The 25,058-nt window shown below is 37.1% G+C and overlaps 1 protein-coding gene and 1 pseudogene across 1 annotated transcript in view; both read right to left on the reverse strand.

Annotated features, from left to right (window-relative positions):
* Window positions 1-25,058, reverse strand: part of TWIST1 (twist family bHLH transcription factor 1) — a 100,747-nt gene that overhangs the window by 48,553 nt on the left and 27,136 nt on the right. The window contains exons 2-4 of the transcript XR_015740272.1: window positions 23,741-23,832; window positions 13,877-14,008; window positions 13,215-13,279 (exon numbers count right to left, since the gene is read on the reverse strand). The gene's annotated coding sequence lies outside the window, so the exon portion shown is untranslated. The remainder of the gene's footprint in view (window positions 1-13,214; window positions 13,280-13,876; window positions 14,009-23,740; window positions 23,833-25,058) is intronic.
* LOC148123970 (uncharacterized) lies at window positions 366-22,945 on the reverse strand (annotated as a pseudogene).

A 25,058-nucleotide genomic window follows, 5' to 3' on the forward strand; every position in this document is an offset into this window, starting at 1 on the left:
AGAAGACAGCTCACCTTATAGAGGGACGCTGGGTGATTATCTGCAGCTACAATTAGTGTGGAGAAGTATTTACACTTCGCCTCACGAATCGCCACAAGGTAGGCCTTAGTAGCAGCTCTTACCCGTATTCGTCGAGTTCATTTCCTGTCTTCCACCAACGGTGCTCTAGACATCTCCTCATGCATTTCATCCCTCTCAGTTCCCCTGTATACCATGGGGCATAGAAAGGTATACAGGTGAGAAGAGGTTGCAAGGGTGCAATCCTATCCAGAGCCTCAGTCAGTGACTAAGAGCTTTGCTGGACTGCATAATAGATCTGTAGTTATAACCCCCAACTCCTTCTGGAACCTATCTGGGTCCATTAGTTAATGGGGGTGGACCAATCTAATAGGTCCTGCCTCCCTGCAGGGGGATGCAGCTTTTGAGAAACTTGTTGCCACCAGACTGTGATCTGACCATGACAAGGGGACCAAGGAGAGGTCTACCAATTCCAGGTCACATAATACTGCTCTGACAAGAACACCAAATTGGGAGTGTGACCACTATTACTAGTCAGGACAGGCCCATGAAAGTCATGGTTTCTATAAAATCTCGGGCTATCTCCAACCCCGACCCCAGAGAAGGCAGGTTGAAATCCCCCAGAACTATAAGCCTGGGGAATTCCACTGCCAGTCCTGCAGTGAGGTCCAGAAGCCCAGGTAGGGAAGCTGCCATGCAGCAGGGAGGCTGGTGTATATAGCAGAAAACCCACCTGATCCCTTGAGCCCAATCTAAGAAATAGGGTCTCACAGCCGGGGACTTGTTGAACAGTGCCTCTGGAGGCTACTAGAGATTCTCCGATAACAACAGCCACACCTCCTCCCTAGACCTGAGGTCTAGACTGGTGCCATGCTCAGTAACCCACTGGGCACATTTCTGCAAGAGGAATGCCTCCCTCTGGGCTCAGCCAAGTTTCAGTTATACAAGACAGATCAGCCTTCTCTTCGAGAATCAAATCAGCAATAAGGCTAGCCTTATTGCAAGCTGATCTCACATTTAAAAGCAGCAGTCTAAGACCAGGGCCACCACAGATCTGCTGACCATGAAAATGAGGTGAGTGCAATGGGGCAGAACATGAGATTGGTACTAAAAACTGAGGTCGTGTTCCCCATGCCTACCCTCTCCCTTGTCTCCCATATCTCCTGTTACTCGACACCACTGAAACAGGATGCTTTTCTCTGCCTTCCTCTGCCTTCCCTGACAACCATTCCATCCCCCATCGCCAACATTCTTTTTTAAAAGGGGAAAAAAGAAAAAAATCTACTTCCACTGACAGATTGTTGGGGGCAAGGTGAGCTTTACAAGCACTATAGCATTTGCTCTCAGAGGCCTCAAACTCACATCACCCCTTATTGCTGCAGAGGGTCACATCCAGCTCCCCTTATCTCCTAATATAATCAGAATACGTCCACTCGATGCATAAACAGCACCTGCCCAGTTGCTCTCACCCGTGTGTGTGTGTGTGTGTGTGTGTGTGTGTGTGTGTATATATATATATATATATATATATATATATATATATATATATTCTGAGGTTCTCATGGTATTTATATGTGGATCTTTGGTTGTTCGGGTTTTCTCCCGTGATGGATTCTGCATAGGGTTGTAGTTGTTTGGCAAGAAATTTGGCCAGGTTTTGTAGAGGTGAGCCTATGGAGCTGACTATTGGTCTGAGTGGGGTTCCTTCTTTGTGTATTTTGGGGAGACCATAAAGCTTGGGGCATCTGGATGATTTTTCTCTGGGTATGATTCCTTGCTGGATTTCTTCACTGATGGGGGAGGCTTTTATTTTGGATTTGGTAGTTTTTTCTAGGTAGGTGGTGGGGTCTGTCTTTAGGGGTTTGTATGTGGGGTCTTGGAGTAGGTTGGTTAACTTGGTTTGGTAGTCAGATGTGTTCATTATCACTGTCGCGTTGCCCTTGTCTGCTGGTAGGATTATTATGCTGGTGTCTTCTTTCAGGTTAAGTAGTGCAGTTTGTTCTTCTTTGGATAAGTTGCTTTTGGGTGGTTTGCTAGTGCAGAGGATGTTGGTGATTTCGAGTCTGATTTCGTTAGCATCATCAGGGTTGGTTTTGGTCAGGCTGGTTTCAACTCCGCATATGATGGTTTCTGTGGGGATGTGTTTGGGAGCGACAGCAAAGTTGAATCCTTTTGAAAGGATCTTGGTTTCAGCTTCAGTGAGGATCTTGTCTGAGATGTTGTGCACTGTTTGTTTCATGTGTGGCTGTGGGGGAGGAGTTGGTTTCTGGCGTTGTTGTAGTTTCCTGAGTTTGTTGGTGTGTGTGTCTGTCTTGAGGATGGTCTGTGTTTCGGCTCTCCAGACAGCGAGTTGTTTGGATTTGTCCCAAAGTAGAGGGTGAATCTTGTTGCTGAGTCTGAGGTGGAGTGTGAGGAGATCTTTGTTGATTTGGTCTAGGAGAAACCTTTTTGTGTGAAGTTCATTTCTAATTAGGGCCAGTTCTGTTCTTTTAAGGATGCGTTTGGTGGCTGCTGTGTTGGTGTGGAATTTCAATTGGAAGCTTGTGGGAATTAAATTTTGATCTCGGCAGCTGCATAGGAATGCAAGGTCACATAAAATGGAGGCTCTTTGGACTTCAAGTTTTTCATAAGTCCTGGTCAGATGGTGGGTTTCCTCCCCGTAGAGGTGCGCTATTTGTTTTCTGAGGTTCTCGCGGGTATTTATATGTGGATCTTTGGTTGTTCGGGTTTTCTCCCGCGTAAGATTCGAAGTATCTAGGCAACGTTTCGATGAAGTCTCATTCATCATCTTCAGGCTTCTGTCTCCGGCTCTGTGCTTCTCAGAGTGATGTGCTTTTAAAGTTGTAGCAACGTTTCGGCAGAATCTCATCTGCCATCATCAGGCTTCTGATGATGACACAATCGGACACAATCAGAAGCCTGATGATGGCAGATAAGATTCTGCCGAAACTTTAAAAGCACAACTACAATGACATGGGAAAATACCCGCACAAAGCTAAATGCCATACACACACACACACACACACACACACATATATATGTTTTCTTAAGTTTTCGCAGGTACTTACATGTATGGCATTCAGCTTTGTTCGGGTATTAACTTTAAAAGCACAACTATAATGATGTGGGAAAATACCCGAACAAAGCTGAATACCATATATATATATATATATATATATATATATATATATATATATATATATATATACACACATACACACACACACACACACACACACACACACATATATATATTCACATACAAACACACACACACACATACATACATATACATATATATACAAACATACATACATGCATATAGATACATATACATATATACACATACACTTACACATACACACACACACGCACACACACATATATAAATTATATAGTATTACATATATATATATATATAATATAATATGTAATATTATATATAATATATATAATACTATGTAATATATTAATAGGTTATTAGTAACCTATGATTATCACTAAGTGTTGTATCTTATGATTCTTTATGAAAATATTTTATTTTTCTTATATACACTGACAGCATATACACCAAAGACAAATTCCTTGCGTGTCCAATCATACTTGGCCAATAAAGAATTCTATTCTGTTAGTGAAGTGGCATTCTAGAATAGCCCAGTTTACAGATTCAATAATATTTACTAAATCGCTGAATATATTTCAATGTGTTAAGCTGCAGAATAAGTTGATGAGATGCTGTAGTTTTGCATCTCTGCCTAGCTTACTAGTCTTCCTGATGCCTGTGCTCCTACCACAAATCAAGATGTGCAGAAACCAACACGATCAGAATTAATAAAATGAAATTGGAATCTTGCCTAATTAAACTTTTGTTTTCATAATCTAATATCTGATACTAACTGCAAAGGTATATGTTTATAAAATACTACAAGTGAAGTCTCTTACAATCTATCATATGTGGTCTTTTGTGTCCCCCACCCAAATATGACTCCTATTGCCATTTAAGCATCTCATATGAAGCTTCTCTGCTACTGCAATCTTTATTAATTGCATTTGGCAAATTAGAACAATGGATGAATCGGAAAGCATTTTGAGATGATGGCACCAAAATTGCAGTTCAAAATCCAAAAATATATACCATATTTTTTTTGCTCCATAAGAAGCACCTGACCATAAGGCACACCTAGGAGGAGGGAAAGATGAAAAAAAATGAATATGGAGCACTGTCTCACTGTGAAGCACCGAATATGGATCAACAGTGTACTGAGGGTAGGAGGTGGAACCTGAGAGGACCACAGATAGGTGTCGTCTCATGTGCAAGCTCTGTCTATTGACTCCTGCACTGCAGAAAAGAGACAGAAGAGGCGGGGTTCAGCACTGTAAAATGACCTTGCTGATGTGGCCTGGCTGCTATTCACCATATTCGCTCCATAAGACACACAGACATTTCCACCAATTCTTTTAGGAGGGGGGGAAGTGTGTTTTATGGAGGGAAAGATATGGAAATTATTGCAGTTATTAAATATACAAATGAAATTAAGAGATGTATGTCTGTGAGGGTGTTAGTAGGACCAACAACACAATTTACAAAAAGCCACAACCACATATTTTTGCACATACTCCATTGTAATATTCCATATATTCGTCCTGATTTCTAGAGAGGTTTTTTTTTTGTGGTCTTATTGGAGTGTTGTATTTCTGTAAGTGAAATTATTGTACCTTATTTTGTATATAAAACTATTTTATGAATGTATATTATATGTAACTCTTAGTACTATCAACAAGTATGAAATTGCCTGGAAAGTACCAAGATTGGGGAAACTGCATTAGAAATGATGAAATTATATAGTTTTATATAAATGCATAATGGAAAAATGATTTGATAATGTCTTCTGGTTCTTTTTGCTTTAGATGATGCCAAATGCCATAAATAGAGATTTTCTGAGTGGGTTATTATTGCTGCCCTTTGACTTACGATTTAACCATACAAATAGAATATTTTTTACATTAAATTGGAACCTGTTTGGAAAAAGATTTCCTTGTTGGTATTGGAAAATTTACATGGAAAGATTGCTTCACTAAAAATGGAGATTATTCTTCCAGAGGTAGTTTCCATCTAAATTATGCAATCTTTCTTCAAAAGCATATAGAATTTATATATTATGATTGGCCAACATTTGTAGCTACTTTTGATTCCAGAGTCATATAGAAGGTATTCAAGTGTTTTTGTTCGTGTGTGTGTGGGTGAGTGGGTGGATGTATTCACACCCATTATGCACACAAAATGTGCATAAACAACGGCAAATCACTTCCATATTATTGCCAAAGATGTACATATCCACAAAGTCACCCAGAGCTAGCTCAGAATCTGCATACTGCCTAGAAGGAATGTGTGTGTATGTATGTGTGTCTACACAGACACATCTTTGTGTGTGTGTCTTTGTGTGTGTGTGCACGTGTGTGCAGTTTTGTGTGTATGTGTATGTGTACACAGACACATCTTTGTGTGCGTGTTTGTGTGCGTGTGTGTGTGTAGTTTTGTGTCTGTGTGTATGTATTCAGCAATATACTCAGAAGGAAAGATGTATGTTCAGTAATATGTTCATATGGATAGCGGAATCACTATTCAGACATTAGTAATCTCTTTGTTTTATAAGCCCCCCCCCCTCTCTTTCTCTCTCTCCCTCCCTCCCTCCCTCCCTCCCTCTCTCCAAGCATTTCCCAGTATGGATTATGGAACATGTTGAAAACAGTTCAGATGCTGAAAATGACACGTCACTTTCAGTTAACTGAGTTAATTTTTTAAATAAAAAATAGATCTGATTTTGGCATTACAACATTATTCTATAATCTCAGTTTTTGCATTAAACTGTAGGTTTACATGTGTATGATTACATCTCCTTGCAATACTATCTAACCATTCACAAAGATCTATATGAATATTTTGCCTTATTTTTCTATGGCTGATTCACTGAGTAGTTGTAGTATTCTTCAAGGTACTTAAGAGAAAAATAAAACATTTTATTTCCTTATGGACCCTCCATCCTTACAATGGAGTCTGTTTTATTTTTTTAATCCATTAATTTTTTTTAAATTACCCTAAGTCTCAATTTGTCTTTTTTCCCTTGTTTTCCTTAATAGCTATATCAATAAGGCAGGAGAAACTTCCCTTCTGAAGTATCTGTTGCTAGCATAGAATAAATGTAGAATCTGATAAATTGGTTATAGATAGGGGGAGAGAGATCATTTTCCTACTGTTACAAAAGTTAGAGGATTATTCTCTGATTAAAAAGGTCAGAACAGAGCAGAACCCTCAGAGACATTCCTTGAAAATGAGCATTACATATCTTTAAGGTTCAAGCTACTGCTAAGGGATTGGATCTTCATGACATCACTACGTGTTATTAGAGATGAGATGAATATTCTTGGAAGGCATTTTATATGATGTTTGACATTTCAAAGGAAGAAATTGATAAAAGAAAAAGAAGTTGACTGAGATTTGTGGTCAGTCACAACTAACCACATCATGAAAATTTGTAATGAGGGACATTTTGATACTGATATTTATAGTAACAGTCTCTTATGTTTTGTTTTCAAATCCAAAGTTAAAAGAAATGTCAGTAGTGATGGTGAACCTTATCTATAAGAAACCATTTCAAACATGTCTTCCTTTTAGAGTTACTTAGCCTACAATATTTGTCAGCCCATAAATCAAGGCGAATTTCAGAAAGATGTTTTGGGTACAGTAATCCTCAGTTAACTTAGAAATATTAAAAACACCAAATAAAGAATTCAAGATAGCGGTTGATAAATGTACATGGAATGACATGATCTTTCCTACAAACTATGAAGTTTAAGGAGAAAAACACATATTCCACAATATATGTTCTATTTAAGAGAGCAGGGATAAAAACCACCATGATCCATTGTTGAACTGCTAGAATATGACTGGAAAGTACTAGACACAAAACCATGCACAGTCATGAGAATTCTCTGTGAGACTTTGAACTCTCACTGTTTCCTAGACCAAATTGTGTTGTGAGGATAAAATGAGGGTGACTGTTCTAGCTATACTGCCTTTTGCTCCTGGAGGTGAAAGAATGTCCTTCAAACAAATAAATACATTTAACAGTATGGTTTCTGTTTACTCAGAGGCAAACCAACTCCTTATTTATAATCTTTAGGGTTTGCTAAATAATAAAGATGGAGAGGGAAAGATAGGGAAGTAAAAAACCCTAAAAGGGATAAAATACAAACATGACTTAAAATAGAATATAAGCAACAACACAAAAACTAAAATTTTGTAAGAAGAGATAAACTCAGAGCAAGGACGTTTAAAATAATTTTTAAAAATCCAAAATTTACATATACATCTTCAGCATGATCCAAAATCAAGTGTTTCCATCAATGGATAGATATGAATTTTAGAGACAATAAAGGAGAAATATACCAAGTCATCCTAATTTTACAGCTCAGGTTTTCTACTTATTACTGTGAGAGGTCTACAAAAAACAAAGAGAGTGTGCTAATAATTTATAAAATGTAAGTGTGTAAGATTACAAAAGTTTGCCAGATATAAGATTTCCCCCAATCTGGAGAAAGAGAACCTTCTGTAGATGAGGATGCTGTCTGTCTGTCATCATGTCTGTCTGTCTGTTAAGGAAGAAAGTTCTTTGTTCTTAATGAGTGGAACTGCTTGTCCCTCATGATATGAAGATAACAGAAAAGCAATGCCACATTTACTCACAAACATTCCGTGTCTCTAAGAAAATAACCATTGGGGACACACACCCAGGTGTTGTAGGATGGAACACAAATAAATACAAGAGACAGAGGTCAAGGCTGTCAGAGTGCAGCTCAGTGGGGAGGTGGGGTAAAATAATATTCTGGCAATAAAGCACACTTGTCAAATAGCATATCGTTGTCAAACGTGTAATATTTCCAGACATCATCAGTTATCACTTCCTCGCTGCATTTATTTTCTCATTGGTAATTGAAATGAGAGCAAGAGAGAGATCTTCTCAAGTAGGCAGGCATTCCAGGTTCCACCTCCACATCTGTTGCTTCTGCTTAAATCCATCAACTAAATTATTAGCTGAAGTTCAACAGCATCCATAAGTTTTCCCTCAATTAATCCATCAGCTAGCAATTCCCACAGGAATGTGCAGTTGGAGGATGAAAAGCCCATGGTTTTTTAAAAAGAAAATAATAACAATAATCCATTATAACTTATTATATTTTATTGTGAATGCTGAGACATATTAAATGAACTGAGAAGGCGCCCTCTTTGCAATTATTTGCACACAAGAACTAGAGTATGTTTTAATGCTTTGGCCAACAATTCTACTCTTTTATCCTCCATTACCCACTGGAATAATGTCCATTACCTCCTTGATTCTCCTGCAGCCCTTGATTGCCTTATAGACTATGATCAAAAGGCTCTACTTGAAACATGCTTGCTCTCTTCAACAGCAATTTATTTAAATATGATACTCTGCAGGGGAAGCCCATTCAAAGTTAAGGCCCAGCAGACAGTTTATCATTTCCATCCGAAGTATTTAAGATTGTGCCATCTTGAAAGCTTTATAAAGATAAAGAAAAAGAAAGAATCGAAATAAATAAAATAAAAGCAAAGAACCAAGGAGATTAACAAGGTGATGTAATCTTATGGGCTGTTATCTGTAACACAAGGCAGATACTTGCACATGAATGCATACACATGCACCCTTGGAGGCTTGGCAGCAAGTGTATCTATAACATAGAATAATTTCCCAAGCTGGAGAATATTATAGTTTGGTTTTTATATTAATATCAGTTTCTGCAATAGATGGATACTTCTTGAAGAAAAGAAGCTTCAACAAAGAATTGGGAGAACAGGGGTTTATTTAAAAACTTTGTTCCTTCAGATATTATTATAAGTATAGATATATAATTTTATGGCTGCAAAATCCTCAAAAATGTAACACTCTTTTATAATCAATTAGTTCTTAAAGTTGCTGTCACAAAAGCATTCCTATACCGAGTTTTCTTATTGCAGTCACCACAAGATACAACTCTTGACAGAACTCCTATCTGTCAATCCTGACCAAGTCGATGTTCTCTTTCTTTCAACCACTCATGTCCTGGTCATCTCCTATATTATCTGCTGCAATGCACTATAGATGGAACTACATTTGAAGAATATATAATAGCTACAGAATATAGCAGTATGAGCAGTTTTAGATGACCTAGAGTTTGTTTTTCTTTTTTCTCAAGTTAGTAGGTTATAGGTATTAAATATTATCCACTTGTCCTCACCATACAGTTGATGAGTGATCACTTGAGCAATTACTAAACTCATACTGTCCCCCGACCAACGCCAATGAGATGCCCCAGAATGAATATTAAAATACTAAATACTAAAAGACTCAAGGTCTATCCCACCCCTGAAAAGACCTAATGGTAAAGACTGCTTTATGACACCATGAAAGCCAACATCTTTAACACATTCTTTGGCTCAGTATTTGTAAACAGCAATGGATCATGCCTAGTATTTTCTAGCCGAACCACAGACAACTACAATGATCTAATACATATCGATTTTACAGAAAACAATGTTGAAAAAGCACTACACAATCTAAAACCATCTCTATCTATTGGACTAGATGGAATATGTGCCTACTTCTTAAAAAAGCTATCCACTGTCATAGCAGAACCTCTAAGCATAATCTTTGAAAAATCTTTCAGGACCAGCTCCTTGCCAAAACTATGGTCACAAGCCACAAAAAGGGAGACCCCAGCCTAGTTGAAAATTACAGACCAATCTCCTTATGCTGTGTCACTTGTAAAGTCATGGAATCAATTATTAACCAATCCATTATCCTCCACTTAGAGACAAATAACCTATTCTCTAATAAACAATTTGGTTTCAGAAAAAAACCATCCTGTAATCTGCAATTCTTACACTGCAAAACCATATGGACTACACAACTCGATCAGGGCAAAACAATAGACGCAATCTACATAGACTTCTGTAAAGCCTTTGATGCAGTGTTACACAACAAACTACTCCTAAAACTAAGATCTTATGGTATCTCTGGCTAACTGCATAACTGGATAGAAGCATTCCTGTCAAACAGACAACAAATGGTCAAAATTGGGAGTGTCCTATCAAATTCTGTACCTGTCAATAGTGGTGTCCCCCAAGGCAGTGTTCTAGGGCCAACTCTCTTCATGCTCTACATAAATGACCTCTGTGGTCATATTAAGAGTAACAGCATTCTCTTCACTGATGATGTAAAGCTGTTCAATACCACAGACAATACTGCTATCCTTCAAAAAGATCTTGACTATGTATCAGAATGGTCAAACAAATGGCAACTTCAAATCTCAACAAATAAATGCTCTGTCCTACATATTGGCAAAAAAAAATATCAGAAAATAAAATACAAGCTGAATAGTCAAGACCTTGTTGATGATTCAAGCTCTGTAAAGGAGCTTAGAATACTCATCTCTAATGATCTAAGTGCAAGAGCCCACTGTAACTACATAGCCAAAAAGGCATTAAAAGTTGTTAACCTAATCCTACATGGCTTTTTCTCTGGTAATATCACACTACTAACTAGAGCATACAAAACATTTGCTAGACCAATACTCGAATACAGCTCATCAGTCTGGAACCCACATTACATATCTGATATTAGCACAGTTGAGAAAGTCCAGAAATATTTCACAAGAAGAGTTCTCCACTCCTCTACTCGTTGTAGAATACTTTATGCCACCAGACTTGAAATTCTAGACCTAAAAAATCTTGAATTATGCTGTCTTCGGTCTGATCTAAGTATGGTATATAAAATCATACATTGCAATGTCCTACCTGTCAATGAATACTTCAGCTTCAACCATAACAACACAAGAGCACACAATAGATAAAAACTCAAGGTTAACCACACCAAACTTGATTGCAGGAAATACGACTTCAGCAACAAAGTGGTCAATGTCTGGAATACTCTACCTGATTCTGTGGTTTCTTCCCCAAACCCCAAAAACTTTAACCTTAGACTGTCTATTATTGATGTCACCCCTTTCCTAAGAGGTCTGTAGGGGGCGTGCATAAGTGCACCGTGCCTACCATCCCTGTCCTATTGTTTCTTTTATTTTTCCTATATGTACCCATTTCATGTATTCATAACTATGTATATACTTATACCTATTATCTTGTAAGTGATTGACAAATCAAAATAAATAAATAAAAATAAATAAATATCCCAATAGCAATAGCACTTAGATTTATATACCACTTCATAGTGGTTTACAGCTCTTAGCGATTTACAGAGTCAGCATATTGCTGCCAACAATCTGGGCCCTCATCCCAATGTTACTGGTATCAATTTTCTTTCCTTGCATAGGATCATGCAAATTCTTAAATTACTGACTGCTAGTCTAAATCACCAGAATGTTCCCTTCTGTAACAGACTTTAGTGGTAAATATCAAAACAGGAGAGATTGTTTAAATATGTTCAGCAATTTTGTTTCTTCTTTAAGAGCTATGCTTCTTAAATGATGCTTTGTTTTCTTCTAGGGTTCTAAGTCATATGTCTAGAAATACAAATTCAAGGCCTGTGGAAATAAAATTATTAGCCAGATTTCTAAAACTTGCATGGTTTTTGAAAAACCAGTATGTTTAACCCACCTATTTTACCCTTCTCTCTCCCCCATCTTTATTAAACCCATAGGGAAAAAATGTATTACTGAAAAACAACTCTTTGCAAAAATGAGAAAAGAGGTCACACTTGGTTCATTATCTATTGGTTGCCATCTAGAGTCAAAAGAAATTTCATCTTCATAGGTGCAAGGAAGCAAAATTATTTTGATGCTAAACTTATTTGGCCTCAAAGGGGCTATTACTATAAGAAGTTTGATCAAGAAAGCTTCCTGGAAGGTATAGCAAAGTCATTGCATTTACAACAGTTTTTGTCTAATTCATCCATGTATCGCTCAGGAAAGTGGGGTATTCAACTGAAAAATGTTTTCTCCATTCCTAAAAAGATGTTTCAAATATATATCCCATAGTATCATTCACCTTGTATACCAGGAAATCAGGCCAGCCAAAGTATTCCAATACAAGCTGTATTAAGGACGAGTGCCAGCCCTGTATTACAGCTTTAACTCTTAATTTCCTGGTGTGTGTATGTGTGTGTAGTTTAATATTTCTAAGAGCAGTAAATTATATCCAGCATTCTTTTAGAAGGGGGGGGGGGAGACAAATTTCTCCAGTGGTTAATGACTACAAAACAAAATAAGAAGCAGAACTACAGAAGAAAATATTTAAGGAAGGCTTGCAAAACTTTAAAAAGTAAGTAAGCCAAGTTCAGTTCAGTTCAAGCATCTGAAGAAAAGGAACAAATAAATATTATAATGTCCACCATGTCCGCAAACCATTCTGTTTCTGGATACATACAAGTATTACAAATGGGAGATGCACCATACTTCCACATGTTCTCTTTCCCATGATAAAAATGAATTACCAAAAAACAAATCAGATAAATGTCCTAAGAACAATTTCTGTCAAAAAAATGGAAACAAGATGAAATTAAGCCTGGCTTCTATTTCACATTGTTGTATCTATGCATAGGAAATGTTACCATTATCATACAGTTCCCAGTTGTGAGCAGCTGCAGTTAGTGATAGTCAGCTGTTGTGTATGCAGTATGGCCCAGTTATCCATGTCCCTTTTTCACTCTCTGATGTTATCGGCCTAGCTTGTGATGGACCATTATCACAGTAATCCAATAAACAACCACCTATATTCTCAAGTTGACAAAGTTCACAAAGTTCAGAAACAAAAAGTTGCCTCACACATTCTCCTATCACCATCTTATGCTTTAATCTTAGAACATATTGTGAAGACAGAAAAGGTGACAATTATGAGTCTCCAAAGACACTTGAAATCAGAAATGTGTTGAAGATGGAGAGCTTCAGTGACATCACTGTAAATTACTTCTATCAGAAAAGTAGGAAACCATTGGAGAGTGATGATTTGAGAGAAGTAGGTGATTGCCCACTTTCTTGATTCATTCCATGGCTTCAGAAATCACATTGCTGAATTTCAGCAATGCATCATCAAAAAACTGGTGTTGTATTTTTCAAAATGGAGAGCATTGTAAGCATTCTCTATGCATACTTTTTTGTATCATTCTACAAAGAGAGCAAAAACTTACTTTTTGAAAACTAGAAAATTGAAGAAAACAGTCTAGCTCTTTCCTTGACCTCCAATGATGAAGATCTGTGGAGATTAAAAGAGGCAGTCAGAGACAAAATGCTTGAGTGTTTCAACAAATATGCATGTCATTGGCTTCTTCTACATCAAAAATGATAATTGGGGTACCCACACAAGAAAAGAGCATGTCTCTTTCTCTATGTGTGTTGAATCTTACATTTTACAATGGCTTGTTTTTTATTCTATTTATGGATAGATCTATGCCTGGACAATTGAACAAAGGATTGTTCCCCTGTAGCAAATGAAAGGTAGCAAGACTGAGCACAAAAACTACAGGGGGATTGAATAAATTTGGATTGAACAACAAAAAAAAGACCAATCAGTAAGAAATTGTGCTGGTTTATTAATATGGATGAAATTTGAATCCAAAATTCAAAATCTGAAGGCAGAGTGCATGAATGGCGTGGAAAGGGAGAACCAAGAAAGTAATGCTTAGATGTTGTTGGTAAGATCATAAAAAATAGATGAGACTTTAAAGAAGAAAAGGCACTTATGTCTGGACCAACAAATAATTTGCAAGGGTAGAAAGATGTGGAAAGATAGAATGAATTGGTGGTATGTATTTCCTTTTTATACATCATGTCTTTAATTTCTTTAGCTTACTATTTCTTCCTGCTGGGCTTTATATGGGCAGGCTTCACATGGCATGGGATCATCAAGTTATCTGAGGAACCATCTCATCCAATGGAATTGTCCCGTCCTGTTTATTCCAGCAGAGGAAGCTCCCTTTGGATCCTGTCAAAAAAGAAAATTCAGCTAGCAGGGTCAAGGAAAAGAGCCTTCTCTGTTCTTTCTCAGCCACTGTCCTCTACAACATCTTGTATCTAGAGGTGAGATCTGCCTCCACCATTCTGCCCACCTGGAGGTGCCTTAAAACTTGACTCTGCCAATTCGGTTGAAGCCCCAATTGGGATGCACTATGCTGGACATGGCTGATCGAATGAGAGGCAAAAGCCCAGTACCATATCATCCATGGTCTTGGCTTTTAATCTTTTACTTAACTGTTGTTAATTGTAACACTTTTAATGCTTTATGTTTATGCTTTATATTTATGCTTTATGTAAGCCTCCTAGAGTCACTCTGGACAGTGAGAAAGGGAATATAGCTTTAATAAATAAATATAATATACTCTTTAATATAGCATGGTTGGTATGTGTAACAGGTAACTAATTATCCCAGATTTACTACTAGGTTTTTCACTGACCAATATTCAGTTTACAAGAGAAAAACAATAGAGAAAGTTCTGATAAATTAATATAAAAGTATAATATTAGGTTTCCTTTCAAAATCAATAATTATTAATCTTTTTAAGTCTTTAAATGCACGATTATGTTTCAGAAATAATGATTTTTTAAATATTTATTTATTTTTATTAATATATTTATTTATATTGGCCTGTCTTCTAAAAACAAATACCCTTCTCAGATGTTAACCATTTGATAAACTTAACATTTGGGGAAAATGTCCTTTCAAAATTATTTTCCAACACGGTTTAAATTATTGAGATGTGTAGGAAATAATTCTGAGATAGAATGGATAAAATAATATATTGGATGTTATATCATTTCACCACCACCACCCCTAAAAAAAATGATTCAAGGAATTATTCAGCTTTACGAAATATCTAGCCAACTTGAATTAAGAACACAGAATAAAATTCATTTCAGCAATTAAAATAATTAGAATGAATCTTCTTTGAACACAGGAAAGTCCCTTTTGGAATTAGCTGCTGTGAAATTCCGTGGATGGGAAAAAATACCATGAGATGCACAAAACTCTCACAATATCTAAGTGCCAGATGGACTAAACAATGAAAACACTTGATACATACTAAAGCTATAACTTATTTAAAGGAAGGAAGAAGTTGTATAATCTTCCTCATTTGAACAAAAGTATTCTGAAAGATTGTGGGTTATCTGTGAAAGGAAGGGAAAGGAGGATAAACAAAAGTAGGAAAGAGATAGAAGACGAATCATTTGTACCTTATCTCATAAATGGCACTCAGCCCAGGTAACGAGAATTCAACAAAGAAATGTTTAAATCGCTGAGAAAGATTGTATCAAAACCTTGTATCTCTGGAACATTTCTTTGCAGGAAAAGGTCTCTCCTACCTTTTACCATTTGAATCTTGCTAAAGTAACTCAATGTTTTATCACAATAAATCCTACACCCCCAACTCTTTACAACTGGTAGTTTTCAAGAGTACCACTTATCAGTGACCCTCAAATTTCTGCACCCCCATTCCCATAATCTACATAACAATCACACTGCGATGTTCTTCCTGTACCTAACATGGTTAATCCAGCTGGTTCTGTCCTTTCTTTTAATGTGTTAATCAAATTTCAGCCAAATGAGCTTCAGCAGAATTAATTCAGAGAGTGTATTTTATTAGCCAAATTCCTTTTGATTTTGTTCTGGAAAGATCTCATTCCAGATGGCAATTTAAAATACATTACTGTAGCAAATTAATGGACTTATTCAGGGATCTTGCATCCTCACCAAATGTTACCCCACCCAGTATTTTATTCAAAACTTCACTAATAAATTGTCAACCATTTTTATCTCAAATCCTCAAATCCTTACTAATTCAGGCTCCCTCAATGGAGCAGACAATAGATGTCTGTACAAAGACACCGTTACATGGTTATCCTAATAATTGTCCCTATATTTTGATGCCTTTCATTCTACAAAATTATAAAAAAAAAGTATTAGCATTGGATAACATTATTGATTTGGTGATTTAAAAGAAAAGTTTTATAGTAAGAACAAGATCAATACTATTTTATTTTGTCCAAAAGTCCACAAAGCCAGGAAACTGAAAAATAAGGCTTTTGGGGGGGTACAGATCCTATGATCAGTAATGTTGCTGGGTGATGTCTCATAGCTATTGCTATGTAACAATAAAACAAGTCAATATAAGACATTGATATATGCTTGCTGATACTGATCATTCCATTTCCCTTTTCTGGACTTGGACATGAAAGACCAGAGAAGAAGTCCAGGAATACACAGAGAATAAATTGTAAGTGGAATTATTTATGATAATTGATGGACCTCAGCTTGATTAATAAAGGATGGGAAACTAATAGTCTTCCAATTGTTGAGCTACAATTCCAGACATCCTTCATTATTGACAATGTTGGTTAAGATTGCTGGGAATCTTAATTCACCAATATAGAGAGCAATAGACCAGCCCACCCCAATTCAGGGTATTCTTCCCAAACCTTCAGGTGCATACATCTGAACACACATTTTCCAACTAGAGTTGAATTTGCTACTGCTGACAATTTTGTGACCTGAATATTGTTTTAAGAGTGAGTGAAAATTTTTTTTATTAAATCACTTGATCATATTGATTATACAAAACTGATACAAAAATGCAAATAAATTCAAAGAAAACAAAGCTTCATAATAATACGTTTTAAGAAAGGAAGACTGATGATGGATATCAATCTACAGGTGAAACTCAAAAAATTAGAATATCGTGCAAAAGTTCATTTATTTCAGTAATGCAACTTAAAAAGTGAAACTAATATATGAGATAAACTCATTACATACAAAGCAAGATAGTTCGAGCCGTGATGTGTCATAACTGAGATGATTATGGCTTACAGCTCATGAAAACCCCAAATCCACAATCTCAGAAAATTAGAATATTACATGCAATCAATAAAACAAGGATTGTACATAGAACAATATTGGACCTCTGAAAAGTATAAGCATGCATATGTACTCAGTACTTGGTTTGGGCCCCTTTTGCAGCAATTATTGCCTCAATGTGGCATGGCATGGAAGCTATCAGCCTGTGGCACTGCTGAGGTGTTATGGAAAACCAGGATGCTTCAATAGCAGCCTTCAGTTCTTCTGCATTGTTGGGTCTCATGTCTCTCATCTTTCCCTTGGCAATGCCCCATAGATTCTCTATGGGGTTCAGGTCAAGCAAGTTTGCTGGCCAATCAAGCATAGTAATCCCACAGTCATTGAACCAGGTGCTTTTGGCAGTGTGGGCAGGTGCCAAGTCCTGCTGGAAAATGAAGTCAGCATCCCCATAAAGCTTGTCTGTGGAAGAAAGTATGAAGTGCTCCAAAATCTCCTGGTAGACGGCTGCATTGACCCTGGACTTAATGAAGCACAGTGGACCAACACCAGCAGATGACATGGCTCCCCAAATCAACACAGACTGTGGAAACTTCACACTGGACTTCAAGCATCTTGCAGTGTGTGCCTCTTCATTCTTCCTCCAGACTCTGCGTCCTTGATTTCCAAATGAGATGCAAAAGTTGCTCTCATCAGAAAAGAGGACCTTGGACCACTGAGTAACAAACCAGTTCTGTTTTTCTTTAGCCCAGGTAAGATGCTTCTGACATTGTTTGTTGTTCAGGAGTGGCTTGACAAGAGGAATACGACATTTGAAGCCCATGTCCAGGATCCGTCTGTGTGTGGTGGCTCTTGATGCACTGACTCTAGCCTCAGTCCATTCCTTGTGAAAGTCCCCAACACTTTTGAATGGCCTTTTCCTGACAATCCTCTCCAAGCTGCGGTCATCCCTGCTGCTTGTGCACCCTTTTCTTCTACCCTTTCCCCTTCCACATAACTTTCTATTAATGTGCTTTGATACAGCACTTTGGAAACATCCAACTTCTTTTGCAATTACCTTTTGAGGCTTTCCCTCCTTATGGAGGGTGTCAATGATGGTTTTCTGCACAATTGTCAGGTCAGCAGTCTTTCCCATGATTGTGATTCCTACTGAACCAGACTGGGAAACCATTTAAAGGCTCAGGAACCCTTTGCAGGTGTTATGGCTTAATTAACTGATTACAGTGGGACACTTTGAGCCTAGAATATTGAACCTTTTCACAATATTCTAATTTTCTGAGATTGTGGATTTGGGGTTTTCCTGAGCTGTAAGCCATAATCATCCCAATTATGACAAATCACGGCTTGAACTATCTTGCTTTGCATGTAACGAGTCTATCTCATATATTAATTCAACTTTTAAGTTGAATTACTGAAATAAACAAACTTTTCTACAATATTCTAATTTTTCAAGTTTCACCTGTATGAATTTGAATCCTAGCATTGGTACAAGATAGTTACAGAGAGATTATTTGCATGCTGGAAACCTAGGAAGAATTCACTAATATCCAGAAAGTAAAAGAACCTCATTCTAAACCTGGAAATAGTAAATGATATTATTGCTATGCAAGAACAAAGAAATGCAGGAATAGGGAGGAATTAGCATTTTGCCTGTAAATAGTCATTACTTACTGTTTATCCTTGACATTATAAAGGTACAGATATGGCAGACCTGTGCTCACAAGCTCTGACAATATACCCTATTAAACTTCTCACTTTCATAGTTTTTAATGACTCTTGTTTATTTAAAGTAAGTTGTTTTAAGAAAATTAACAATGCAACAAAAATTACTGTGCAGCAAACAGAATGACAAACTGGATGTATGTCCTACACATGCATAGGGTAATATCAGAGCAAAGTCTACAGTATTTGGTCCACACTATACCTAATCTGCTACCATATTGTTATAACTTGTCTAATGTAACCCAGTGGCTGAGGGAAAATTAGGAAATCCTTAGTTGTGTAACAATGTAAACTATTCCCTTGTGCTTGAAATACTGCTGTCTTCCATACTTAGTAAAAGACAGCTGGAATGAGGACTGAATCCATGCAGGTGGAATTGATAAAATCTTTGCACTGTTCATTTCTCAATGTCTGCAGTCATCCAATGGAATTTTGTATTAGGTTGTGGAATGTTCCTCCTACCAAAGTCACATTGTACCCATCTTTTTAATATTGTTTTTATTTTCACATTTCCTTAACCCAGGACAATCATAGTAAATGTGTAATTAATGGATAGGTTAATGTTTAATTTGTACTTTAAGAAATGAGTACAATCTATTTAAGTGTAAAATTTTCAATGTTTCCAATACAATTCATTAAATCTAGGTTGAATTCAAAAGATTTTCTAAAATATTTTTTTACTCTACACTACAGCAAGCAATGAGGAATCTACCCAGGAATGATTCAAGAGCTGAGATATGATTATCATGAAAAGAATAGAGAGCTGGTGAAATAAAATATAATATAGTGGTTAAAGTGGTCTGGGTTCATAACAAACTAGATTCTAGCTGTGCCTTAGTTTGGAAACTTATTGGATAACATTAGGCCAATCACTCCAACCTATTTTTTGATAAAGGGAAAATGGTAAATGAAATATATAAACTGGTTTGAACTATGAGAATAAGCATACATTTATATCCTTTTCATATCTTTCTCTGTAATAAATGCAATCATGTTGGGAGGATACTTGCCTCTTTTGCTCAATTCTTAGTTATAGAGTAACACTCTGTTTTCATGAAAGGAACTCTATGTGTAGCCATTTGCTTATGGCTTATCCTAAAGTGATTTTGATTTTTGTTGAACTGGATGGTATAGCCAAGCACAGATCAAGTTTTAGAAAACAGATCCAACCATCTAAACTTGAAAGAGTTTTTTCACTTTTGATAAAGATATAAAATGAGTCTTGAATGAATGAGCAAAGTTACCCAGATCATACTATGTACAGTAGTGCTAACCTGCCATTCCTAGACAATGTATGTAATATTATTAAACTAACAGGTATTTGGACACTCAATCACTTCTCCCTTTTTTTTGTCACTAAAACCAGGAAAATAAATTAGGTCATGATATAACAACTACTTATGCACATTCAGTAGCAAAGTAAAATTTTGTCAGACATTTCTCAGCCTAAAAGAGACAACATGGCATTTTGATAGAGCTCTTGGAGTGTGACTGAAAAGATTCTAGCTCTAGTGCACCCTTCCATTCTATCTCTGCTTCAGCCATATGAGATAGGGCGGACTGGGCAAACTAGCCATCTTGAATTCACTGTCTCAGCTGAGGGTGAGTTTGAACTTGGATCTGTAATTTTCACATCTACAATACAGCCCTTTCTAATTCTAACTTTCCCCATCCTTACATATTTTAATATTAATCTGCAATATTTCTGTTTGAGCATTACTTGGGCTTTTGAAAATAGTCAACAGTCCAATTTTTTTAAACATTCAAGACCCTTTAATTTTCTTTAGAACTCAACTTTCTGTTTTACAAGAAGGATCAGTAACAGTGCTGGATTCCAAAGTATCAAAAGTCTGGACAAACATCTTAAAGACATTGTATTCCACTCACTGGATTATTTCATGCTGCAGTCAAAGATGTCCTGGTTCAAGTAACACCATAATGCGGGTGGTTTGCAAATAACAGTTTTTAACTCATTTTATACTTTGAATACCGCCAACTAATTATGGTTCATCAAGCCTTAGATCAGTGTGTTGAATAACAAAATACTTGGCTACATGAGTCTGTCCGCTGAGTACAGGCAGATTTACTTCTGTAAGCCAGAATAGGCTGACATGGAAGAAAAAGTACATAGATTCCTGCTTTTTTTCTATTTTTTTTTTTTCAGAAGGGTACAATGTTCTACATCTGGCAATGTCAGAAAAGAGTTTTGCTCATAAATCATAGCCAAAATGTACTCCTATCAACCCACCACCACCACCTTGGGACCCATCACATGTTTCACCCTTCCAGGACTGAAGATCAAAGGACTGTTCTTTATGTCTAAAACACATAGGAGAGGCAGCAGGCTCTTCATCTAGGTAAAGAATGTCCTGGATCCAAAGGCAATCCTTTTAGAAGCCTCCTCTCCACCCTGTCATCTATTTTATTCCTGAAAACAATCCTTGCAAATGAAATTTCAAGAAAGCAATTGTCTTTGTTTTGGAGAATGGCCATAACAACAATAAGAGTGATTTGGTGCAACATGAAAAGGGAGGAACGCTTTTATTAGTTCCTATATTATTATTTCCAGAGAAATAAAAAGCTAAACTAACTGACTCAGCCTCAGGTGTTAGGGGAGGGGGAGGAGGAGGAGGAGGAGAAGGAGGAAGAGGAAGAAGAGAAAAATGCACTCTGTAAAATATATGCACTTATCCTATCAATATTTTAATCAACTTTTATAAAAGCCATTTCCATTGTGTTTTCTATTTTGATTTTTAAAAACTTTATCCTCTGTTACTCACTGGATGAATTCGTCCGGAAAGTATCTTCTTCTCTCCCTCCTTTAAAGGTAGCCAATCATTAGCTAGCTTAGTTACTAATTATGTACTTTTCAAATGATAATATCCACAATATGCTAAACAATAAATCAAAATACTGCATTATGATTTGGTCTGATGAACAGACCTCATTTGAGGACCCTATTAATTTAAGCTAAACCTCAAAAGTGATTCATTCACAAATTGGTTGCTTTTAGATGATAACTCTATCTAAGCAGAAATAGAATTTGTAAATTCTAGTCAACACAACAACCAAGACAATGCAGAGAGACAGGTCAAAAGAAGAACCTGGAGATGATTATCATTTTTCACTATGGCTCTCCAGGAAGTCATATCTAAAGCATGCTGCTTGTAAGTAAGAGGTAGAGGATAACATGCTCTTGGATTTCAGATAGCAAAAAGAATAGGAATAGGCAGGTGTATTGGTCAATGGTGAGATTCAAATAATTTAACAACTGATTCTCTCCCCTAATGATTTCTACAAACCAGTTCACCAAACTGCTCAGAAACTTAACTGGTTCTCCCAAAGTGATGCGAACTGGCTGAATCCCACCCCTGGTGTTGGTCTAATATGAATAGATAATCTGAATTGAAAAATTGGCTTAATTATGCCCGAATCAGATTATTGGAATGAGTCAAATTCAAGCTAAACTTTGAAAGAGGCTTGTGCGCATGTATGAAAGCCATCACATTTGTCTAAAAAATTCAAAAGGCTCTCTTGGATTCTGGATCAGAGCTTCAATTTATTCATTACCATTTTAGAAAGTTAGTTTTATTTAAATATTCAATTAAATGTTATTCAAAATGAAATCAAAACTCCGCACAATTTTCCTAGAGAAGGAAAGCAAATAAGGATTCTGTCTATAGTTGAAGTGGGTGTTGGGGGAGTGAATGCCTCCTTTGACCAGCATCAAGGGATCCATGAACCTTATGCCATCAGTACTGTGATCCATTAAATCATCTATTAGTGGGATTGACAAATCTCTGCCATTTATCTTTCCTTTGTGTCTCCTGTCGTCATAGTGAGATATGTATGGGGAAGAAGCGTGATCCCTCACTCTACTTTTCTAGGAAATAAATCTCTTTGTAATGGGAGGTGTTGCCAGCTGATAAACTTTGTCCCTTCATGAGTCTACTACCCAGATGTCTAGAGCCCTGGATTAGGTGCTTGCTGCTATGCCTAATCCAGTGTGTGGGAGTGGTGGAAGAGAGAGGGGGAGGGAGGGGAGAGAGAATAGACACCGCTTCACAGTGCTTTACATCCCTCTCTAAGTTGTTTACACAGTCAGCATATTGCCCCCAACAATTTGAATCCTCATTTTACTGACCTCAGAAGGATGGAAGGCTGAATCAACTCTGAGCCGGTGAGACTTGAACTGCCGAACTGAGGGCAGCCGGCAGGCAGCAGAATTAGCCTGCAGTGCTGCATTCTAACCACAGTGCCACCACGTTTCTTTGGTACCAGTACTACAGAATGTTCTGTTGATCCAGTAAAACTATCTTTCCTCTTGGCCATATGAAGCTGCTGTGAACACATCACACATTTGGTTCCTGGTAATTGATTTTCAGAATTACTTCCCTTTTGGCAGCAGGGATGCCAGGGCTCTTTCCATGGGCCCCAAATCTATCCCTTGAAGGGCAGGGGAGCCTTTGATAGACTATCTGACATGTCTATTAACTTAAAACTTAAAGCACCTACGCTGTGGGAGGTGGGGTACAAGAGAAGGGACAGCTATATTCTGGGGTTGGAACCACATAAAGCTGCCCATTGCTTTACCCCAGGAGTGTCATCTGTTTTTCATCTCCATATGAGCATAATCTCCCTTCTGCCTTTTTTGTCAAGGCAAAATATGGTTAGAAATGTGGTCACTAGTATTTCTTTTAAAGTCAGCACACTTTTCTGCCAAGTCCTTTGGTGGCTAATAGTCCTTTACTGTAGAACAGTCCTAGGTTGAAGAATTTCAAAGATGCGACTATAAAACAGTTATTGTAGAATTCATATCAACAAGCTTTGAATCCATGTATTTGGGAAACAACTGAGACCAAGGTTTTTTGTTTTTTGTTTTGCTAGGATACATGTTAAAATATCATTTGGGGAGGAAAACCTAGGAAAATATACTTTCTCACCAGACTTCAAAGGTAGCAATGTCAACTTTAAGGAACTGATAATATTTTGAACAATGTTTAATTCCCTGGTCATTGAATCAGATTATCCACCATACTTTTAAAAAATATTGTTCCTTTATACATTAAGAGAAGGGATCTGTCCTCCAAACTGAAATAAACATAGACTTGATAAAAATTTATATCTCCTAAAGCAGAAATTGTATACCTGTGGCTACTGAGAAATGTCCCACGGAGTCTCATTCAGCAATCCTGTGTGTATTTTCTTGGAATCAGCTAAATGATGCTCAGAGTAGGTGGCTGTGGAAGTGCAGGTTTAATGCATTAATATATTACATGTCTCATAATTACATTTTCTACGACAAGCAAATACTGTTATTTTTCTAAAATACTAATTATAATGTAAGTTGGATTGAAATATGGTCATATTCTCACAGATGCTAAAGAGTTTAAAATAGTAATCCTTAAAACTGATTTAAGTCCCACTCAAATTAACAAAATTAATAAAGAGAAAGTATGGGTCTATCCCAATAAACAAAAATCAGACACATCACAATATGGAAAGTAAGACAAATGAGAAGACTGGGGCAAATACTTTTACATTTCCCTGGATTTGGAAGCTACAGCACCACCAAGAACATCTGTGCCATAAGTTAGACAGGGAGGTTGAAAAACCTTCCATAAAAAAGGCTGTGGCAGATCTTTTTTTTTTAAATCCTGCCAAGAAAACAAAATAAAAATGTCCATGAAGTCATCAGGAATCAAGCTCAGGTTAAAAGCGATTTTACTTTACCTATAAATATTAAGGAAAACATAGGTTTTAAAATTGTATTGGGGCCCCATGAAAAATCCCCCATGTTCTCTCATTTATTTTTGTCCATGGATACTTTTTCTTGTGCTGGAAAAAGGGTTTTATTGTTTTTGCCCCAAAATCAAAGCAAGTTTTTCCCCCTGCTCTCCTTTCTTATCCTAACTGTTTGAAAAAGGGGAGAGGAAAAAATCTGTCATTACCCCCATTTCCAGGTTCCTGTTTGAAATTCGTGATTCAAGCCTGAGGACATTTAATAGCTGGCTGGATTAAATATAGCAGACTCCAGCCTCCACTCTCTTTGAAAAGACAGGTCTCGGGGTTGTGCCTAAATTCACAGGATGAAAACTGATCTACGATACATGTTTTAAGTTTAGATCTGAAGGGAGGGGGAGGCGCGGGGAGGAAAAGCCACTCTGCTCTGGATCTGGTTTATATTGGTGTAAAGCCCTTGAAGTTGAAAGGTGGTTCAGGAAGCTCATGAAGAAGAAAAGAGAAAAGGGGGAGATGGTATGTGCTGGGGGAGGGATGCACCAGAGCAGCATAGCTGAAATATTTCATTAACTTGCATTAACACATGGCTCAACATCCCCCCTCCCCTCAAAAAGGAATGAGAGTAGTAGGAGAAGGAACCCAACATACCTGCCTATGGCCAGTTTTCCTCCCCACCCCTAATAGTTAAGCCTTTCTGCATTCATCTATATTATGTGCCCCAAGA

Source organism: Pseudonaja textilis, chromosome Z (genome assembly GCF_049901715.1).
Source record: "Pseudonaja textilis isolate UNSWEBS1 chromosome Z, rPseTex1.2, whole genome shotgun sequence".
Lineage (NCBI taxonomy): Eukaryota > Metazoa > Chordata > Lepidosauria > Squamata > Elapidae > Pseudonaja > Pseudonaja textilis.